The sequence below is a fragment of the Tachysurus fulvidraco genome, chromosome 7 (genome assembly GCF_022655615.1).
Source record: "Tachysurus fulvidraco isolate hzauxx_2018 chromosome 7, HZAU_PFXX_2.0, whole genome shotgun sequence".
In the NCBI taxonomy this organism is placed as follows: Eukaryota; Metazoa; Chordata; class Actinopteri; order Siluriformes; family Bagridae; genus Tachysurus; species Tachysurus fulvidraco.
In genome coordinates this window covers 22,664,667-22,673,093 of record NC_062524.1, presented here as the reverse complement: position 1 = coordinate 22,673,093, position 8,427 = coordinate 22,664,667, and the positions used below count along the sequence as shown (strand labels likewise).

Below are 8,427 nucleotides of genomic sequence, written 5' to 3'. Positions count from 1 at the left end.
TTTATTTATTTGTTTGTTTGTTTGTTTGTTTGTTTGTTTATCATCTGAGGTTATTTGTTTGTTTTTTGTTGGTTAGCACTACACACTTGTTTTTAGGCATTTAGAATCTTGCAAAATTTACAATGAAAATGGTTCATATGTAGCATATGTACTGTATGGTTGTAAACACTTGTATCTGTCAGTGAATATAATACCTCTGCGATCAATATAATACCTGTGGGATCAGGGTGCAAAACAATTTAATTTCAAACAATCTTAATTTACTGTGCAAAAGTGAGGGCAAAAAAAAAGTGCAGCAATCTTGTGAGCTGAACTTGCCTGGACTGGGTGTTCCTCCCCTTCAAATTCTTGATAAAGGACGGCTTTCAAGTCGGTTTCCGATGCATCTATCTGGACGGTAAAAGTGGAGGCCAAAGTCGGGGTTCCTCAGTACTGGATGTGTGATGAGGGCCTTCTTGAGGCAGAGGAATTCCCATTTGGTGTAATCCTTCCATTGCCCCAATCCGGCTGTCCTTTTTTGACCAGATCTGAGAGGGGAAAGTTATATAGAAAAAGTTAGGGACAAACCATCAGTAATAACCTACCAAGCCCAAAAAGTCACATACCTGTTTTTTGTAGTGGGATGGTGTGCTCTTTGATAGCCTTGATCTTTTTCTCGTGTGGTTTCAGCAGCCTCGGAAAGCCCAGAACCTCCCCCAGATGGAACAAGTGGTCAGACCAGGTGAAGGAGTGGATGATGACATCGGTTAGATATGCCACAGCGAAGGATCGAAGGGGTTGGAGGACAAGAACTCTATTGGTTTGGTTGGCCAGTTGTAGGTCCTTTGTTGGTGTTTCCTCCTTTATAGTGGGCCCAACATGATAAATTCATGCCTGCATATCCTGGATGAAATTGATGATGGAACGACATGGGGAGAGTCAATGCGCCCATGTCTCCTGGGCCACGTCCAACAAGGTTGCTGTTCAAACCTTATTCTGTAAGCATGTCCTTTGGGATCTCCAGGGTGGCCACAGAGCATTCCAGGATGCTAAGGAACTCATTGGGGATGGCAGGTCCTTTTTGCCCAATGGCCATCTGCTCCTCCAAAGGCAGGACCCAGAGGAATCGATCCATTACCAGTCAGCTGGTCAAAGATTTTCTGGGTTGATGAGTGGATATTCGATGCGTTTGTGCAGTATATAAGGCAATTCTGCTCAGTGCAATCAGGAAAGAGAATGCTAAAACATAGTCAAGTTTACATTTCTACGTATAATTAATGGAATATAAAAATTTGGTTGAAATTTTTTGTAGTATTTATAATTTATAACTGAAGGACAATTTGACTTTCTTTACCCGGACACAATTTTAATAAATGCTTATTCCTCTGAAGTGATTTTTTTTTAAGCAAAGTGATTTTTCAAGTCTTTCTACTGCAAGATATATAATAAGATATTCTTAGCACCAAGCATACTAGGACAACACAGATACTGTATATAACTGTTCATACATTATGTTTGCTGGTAGACAGTGTGTATAAAAATAACATACATCAGAATGGTGCGATTAAAAACTGAGTAAGAAAAGGGGATGTTTTTTGGACAGGGAATTAGAGAAAGAGACAGAGAGAGAGAGAGAGAGAGAGAGAGAGAGAGAGAGAGAGAGAGAGAGAGAGAGAGAGAGAGAGAGAGAGAGGAAACGATTAAGGCAGAAAAAGACGATGGGACAGTTAATATTTGCACACTCTTCCGAATCATAGTCTCTTGCCCACTTTTAGTCTCTGCAATAAATTGTGGACATGCACTCAGGGAGTGGTAAGTGTATCTTAGTTCTCTTACATCAGTGTCTCTTAATCTTATGTGTTTTTGTATCTAAAAAGAATGACAAAAAAAACCAAGTGATGATTTAAATCTGTATAGGAGGTGTCTAGGTAAATGTATGCAATTGCTTTGTGTGAGCAACTAAAAATATGAAGTACTGCTGAGAATGAATCTGTGTTTTATAGTAAAACATATGAATAAAAAAAGAAAAGTAATGAATATATTATACTGACTGTATATGATATACAGACTGTATGATCTTTTTGTAGGTCAATATTCTTCACCTAGAATATGTTTACTGTGTGTTCTTCATGTATTGTATTTATGTTTTTGAAAGCATTTTGAATTTGGTGTTTGTTAAGGAATGCTACCGAGAGTATAGTAGTCAGATGGTTTCTCAGTAGGTTCCTGCTTGGTGTCTGCATGTTGATGTGCATATGTCCTTTACTTTCTATGCCAAAGCATGATATCATCATCTTGCACCCTCTGTTGTTGTTTTTTTTTCTTTCAGGTGTGTTCCAGACTGTTCTATTTTTGTCTGTGCTATAGATTCATTTCTGCGTTTCTTTTCTTTTCTGCATTGAAATTACCAGTGTTGAATGATTTTAAGATCATGATAAGCTGACTTTGTGTCAGGATTATAAAATCAACAGCAAATGAATATTTGTCTCTTATTGTGTCTTCTCATTTCAGAACAAACTCTATTTCAAGCTTCACTGGTTCACTATATCTCCTATTTCAATCCTGATCAATCTGTTTTTGTGAAGATGTTTATCTAATATACTGTAACTGATTAAACATCTTCATTTAAAAAAAAAAGAACAGTGGAGAAAATTGAAACATTAACTTAACGGAACTGGATATATCTGATGATTTGAGGCTCATCCAGAGACAATAAACTTTAATAAGTTTACAAATTTTTGACTATTACTTAATTTCACATTGTTACCTGCAATCGCCAAAGAATCAAAGAAAATTTCAGAACAAGGAGATGGATGTTCCAGCATTAGGTCATGTTCTTCTCTCTCTGTGTGGAATCTTCCTTTGGTTTCCGCTTGTGGTGAAATCTCAGAATGACACAGAGCCCATTGTACTTGAGGGGAAGTGTTTAGTAGTGTGTGACTCCACTCCAGCTGCAGAATCAGGAGGGAATGCACTGGGAATGTCGCTCTGGTACAGGGCGTGTTGCTTTTTCTGCTATCCGAAACACTAACCATGAACCATCAGAGATGAGCAACCGGACAATGACAATTTACTTTGATCAGGTCAGTACAGTTAATGCCACATATATATTCTATATTTTATTTATACATATAGTCTATATTCTATTTATATTTCACATTTACGTTATTTTAGAAGTTTATACCAAAAAATTACATATATTATTTAACAGTATAACAACACCCGAAAAGTGAACATTACATGTTCATTACACACATGAATAATGTCCACCAAGCAAAAATAACCAAAAACAGACAGCCAGCATTTGGCCATAAACTGACCTCTGATGAAAGATGACTAACCCAGACACAAACTAATAAAAACTGACAAGGTGGACCAAAAAGCTATGAATAGCTTATTTAAATTATCTTACTGTATAATCTCTGTTTTAATTGTAAGGTCTTGATAAACATTTTCAGACATTTTGACCCTGCACGGAGCATCTTCCTGGCACCTAGAAAGGGGGGGGTACAGCTTCAGCTTCCATGTGGTCAAAGTTTACAATAGACAAACAATACAGGTAAACCGTTGAATTATATGTATTGAAGATCACACTAAGATGTAGTACATGTAAAAAATAAAAATAAATTCTTGGATACAACCAATAACTTTTTACTTTAAATCTATATTTTGTTTTCAGTGTAATTGTTTCCTCTGGGGGACATTTCAAGGATCTATGTGTTTTCCTGTGAAAGACTATAATCCTGACAGCAACCCTATGAGTCATTATCCTTCTAAGAGACAACATTTAGAAACCTTTTTTTCTTGGAATCTAGAATTCTACATTTACACTCACACATCTTTATCTCTGAAGCAAGTCTCCATTAACAACTATAACTATTATCCCAACACCATGTGCTTTTTATTTAATTTCTCCTCTTTTTCATCATAGCTGAGAAATTCATGACATTTCACATTCTTGGCACATTCATCTGCTAAGTGCACCCTGTTCACATATTCCTCTGCTTATCTTCCCCTCAGGTAAGCTTGGTGTTGAATGGTTGGCCAGTGATCTCAGCCTTTGCAGGGGACCAGGATGTGACACGTGAGGCAGTAACCAGTGCTGGACTGGTTACCATGGAGAGAGGAGACAAGACCTACCTTAAACTTGAGCGAGGAAACCTGATGGGTGGTTGGAAGTATTCAACGTTTTCTGGGTTTTTTGTTTTTCCTTTATAGAAAAAAAATTCAGAAACTGTTCATGTATAATTTCATTATTTTGTCTGTTTTGTGCCAATGATTTGAACAGCTTTTTGCTTTTTTTCTCATCATGTACTCATGATTTGCATGGCTAAGTGAATAACACCTGAAACAATTCAGATGAATATTCTGGAATAAATGAGCAACTTCAGATGAATATACTGGAATAAATGAGCAACTTCCTGATGTGGTCATATTATTTGAGATCAAAGTGCAAATAGATACAGATGGATGCATACTCATTTCTATTTAATATCACCAGTGCCATCTGTTAATCTGGCAAAACAGATCAGTAGAGAGCCAAATAAAAGACTGATCTCTTTGCCAGGAAACTGCAGGTCAAAGTAAAAGACTTGGCTGTAATGATACACTTAAAGCATGGTGTATTTATTTGTTCATTTATTTATAGAAAATATAGCTAGTATCATATTTCACAAAAGGTAACAAATAAAATGCTTAGAAATGTGTATATGTATATTGTATATAATCTTGGAATGTCTTCTATATTAAAATTTCTCTTTAGAATATTTTGGTTTACTTGGTATCATGCACTTGTGGCTTCGGTTTACTTCCAGCTGTTCCTTTCTGCATAATCAGGAAAAGCCCTCTTCCTGCCCCTCGTTTTTTTTTTTAATGTGCTGTGATGTTGAGTATCATGCAGGGATGATGCTGATATCGCTGTACTGTACCACATCCATGAAATTCCGGTGACAGATGGATAGTTACAGTACCTGCGGTTGCCAGAATCCTGCTGATTACACCATGCATGCTGTCGTTGTTTATTAGTATCAGAGTTCCATGGCTCTATGGGAGATTTGTACTAACAAGGACACTTTCCATATAATTTATAAAATACTTACACCACAGCACTTTTAATTCTCAAATCGCATGGCATGCTTTAAGTTCAGCAGTTCTGACAATGGTTATGGTTGTAACATAAATGATTAGTTGATATTAACATGCTCATCTTAACACATTATAGTAACAGTTCATTTACTTGTAAGGCAGTTGACTTGAAATGATATAGACTTTAATGTAGCAGTGAAATAAAGGTTATGAAACTAAGTTGAAGAGAAGATTTGGATTTTTATATATTTGGCAGTAAGTTTAGTGTTGGTTTCCTGTTGGATGGCAATTCTAAACCAAAATCTTAAATTTCTCACATACTGGAACTGATTTTCTTTTTGGATTAGTAAAAAGCATTCACATAACGTGATGCAACCACCACCATGCTTCACTGTAAAAATAGATGTGTAATGTTGTGTTCCAGAGAACGTGGGAAATGTTTATCACATGTTTGTAGAGACTCCAACATGCCTATTTACAAAATGTCAAGATCCAAGCAAGTTTCAATATGATTTTTTCCAATAGTGTCTGTCTTCTCAACACTCATTCATAAAGACATGGATTTGTTAGAACGGTTCACAGAAGACAGGCTCAACTCTCAGTAATTGATTTAGGTGAATATTCATGAGTAGACTTTCATATCAGCTTAACACAAAAAAATAACTCCTTTTATTTAACTCACAAAATGTTTTAATAAGAAACTATATTGAAGGAGACATCAATGTCAACTGAACCTGTTACCATGAACAGAATTTCTCTGAAATGTTTCCCATTTAATACTATGGGAATAGGTAAGGTTTAGCCAGCCACTAGAGGGCCATTTGGGTTCAGGTTTAAACCCCTGTTACACCATCCACCATTGAGTGGCTGTGTTTCACACCACCATATTGTGAGAAGCATTGTTATAAGAAGTAGATCATGTAAGGAAAAAGTAAATTAAAAGCATTTAAATGAATTTGTGCATCATCTGTTAAAAAAAATCCATTTTAATTCCACAAAGCAAACATACAAGCATTCAAGTTCTGAAATCAGCATTTTCTCATTTTAAATTTCAAATATTCTTTTCACAATAGAAATTTATCTTAAAAAGCAACATTTTATAACTTTGTTTTCATCCACAGATGCAAATATCTCCAGCCAGGAAAAGGAAAACAAGGAGAAAATAGTGAAATAACATCAGAAGGACAGCATAGCCATTACCATTAGCATATGTTCTCTCATAAATGTCAATATTTTTACCTCTAAGTGAGTTCACATATGGGGTCAATAATAGCTCTGTAGCAAGCATTGGGTTCAGGGTTTTACTGAAGCAAAACAAGACAAATCAAAGAATCATTTGCTAATCTGATGAGTGTTTACTTTCCTTAAATGTTTTGCATTAATGCTTTGGCTCACTGCATATTAACAGGGTGGTGCTGGGTGAAATGTTTCAATGTTTCAACAAGGCATATCAGTCAACAGTAATTGAAAACCTTTATTGCCCGAAGGCAATTTCTTTTGCACTCAAGGAAGCCACATTAACATTAACATCAACATCCAACAACCTTACAAACATAGAAGACACAAAAAAAACAAAACATAAACAACACAAACACAACAATGATAGTGGCATACAATAATCAGTCCAATATCTAAAAAATTTGGAATTTAAAAATTCTATGTACCTGTGTCTAATCTGTTCAGTAACTGAATGCTCCTCGGTACAAATGATGTAATAGCACGTTTAGTTTTTTTTGGTTGCATTCGAAATCTACATCCAGATGGGAGTAAGGAGAACTCTAGGAAAAGTGGGTGTGATGGATCATCCAGTATCCTCAATGCCAGATTGAGGGTATACTGATCTGTAAGATTGGAGATGCTTTTAACATTAGATCCAGTAATTTTTCTGCCCATTTTAATCACCTTATCCAGCATGTTCCTGTTCTGGACAGAAAGACCTTCCCCCCAGCACTGGATGGCGAAAGTCACCACACTCTGAATAAAAGTTAAGTAAAACAATGTCAAGGTCGTTGTGTCTGCATTAAAACTACACAGTTTCCTCTAGAAATAGAGCCGTTGCTGTGCTTTTGAGTATCTTGCTAGTGTGTTGGCAGACCAGTTGAGTTTATAATCAATAATAGTGCCGAGATACTTATATTCCATCACAGTCTCAATAACAGTCCCTTGAATAGTAACAGGTTGCAGTGGATGGTGCTTTTTTCTAAAGTCGATCACCATTTCTTTTGTTTTAGAAATGTTTAAAATTAGTGAGTTTTGATTGCACTATACATGGAAGTGGTCAAGCTCAGTCCTGTAATCCTGTTCATTATTATTTGTTAAAAAACCGACTAAAGCAGCATCGTCTGCAAACTTAATCAGTGAACAGTTAGAATGGTGACTGACACAATCATTAGTATATAAATAACAATGGTGATAAAACACATCCTTGTGGCACTCCTGTGTTTGTCACAATGGTTCTTGACCGACCGTGACCCGCTCTCACATACTGTTGTCTCCCTGTTAAAAAGTCCTGAAACCACTTTAAAAGAGTGAGGTTTACACCCATGCTTGTCAGCTTCTTTATCAATATGTGTGACTGGGTAGTATTAAAAGCTGAGAAGTCTGCAAACAGGATGCGTACCAAGAAGCCGGTATTTCAAGATGTTTGTTAATTCCATTCAAGAGGGTTATAACAGCATCTTCTACACCTCGTTTCTCTCTGTAAGCAAACTGTAATGTGTCCATGTGAGCTTGGGTTTGTATTTTAAGACGAGTTAAAATAATCCGCTCAAAGTACTTCATAGCAATGGAAGTAAGTGCCACTGGTCTAAAATCGTTCAGTCCAACTGGTTTGGGTTTCTTAGGAAGTGTTAGAACTGTTGCTTACAGAAGCAATTGTAACCCTGGATTCTCTATATATATATATATATATATATATATATATATATATATATATATATATATATATATATATATATATATATATATATCTGTCTTTAATCAATGTAAATAATTTGCTTATCACTGTAATTCGTCTCTTTCTCTCCATATGAAGAGAATACTTGTCATGTTTGCTTGTAGAAATTACTACATTGTTAAACCATCAGCAGGATGTACTGTAAAATCAGTGGTGGGTCTTGCAACCCCTAGAAAGTAAACTGTGTGTTATTGGTTATTGGTTAGTATTGGTGAAATAGAATGAAATAGGCATTAAGGTAGCGGTGAGCACAATCAATATTTTTATCTGATAGCCTTATCTCTCAAAAAATTGAGATCACATAAAGGGTCAAGAAGAGCTCTGTAGCACCCATAAAGAAAACAATGGTTTCAGCTTTACCGAAGTAAAAGAAAAATAAGGCACATTGAAGTGTCATTTGCAAGTCT

At 36.0% G+C, this 8,427-nt stretch overlaps 1 pseudogene; it reads left to right on the top strand.

The window, feature by feature from the left end:
• The first annotated feature begins 1,119 nt into the window (after positions 1-1,119).
• On the top strand, positions 1,120-7,958 carry LOC113635444 (annotated as a pseudogene).
• Positions 7,959-8,427: the final 469 nt, after the last annotated feature.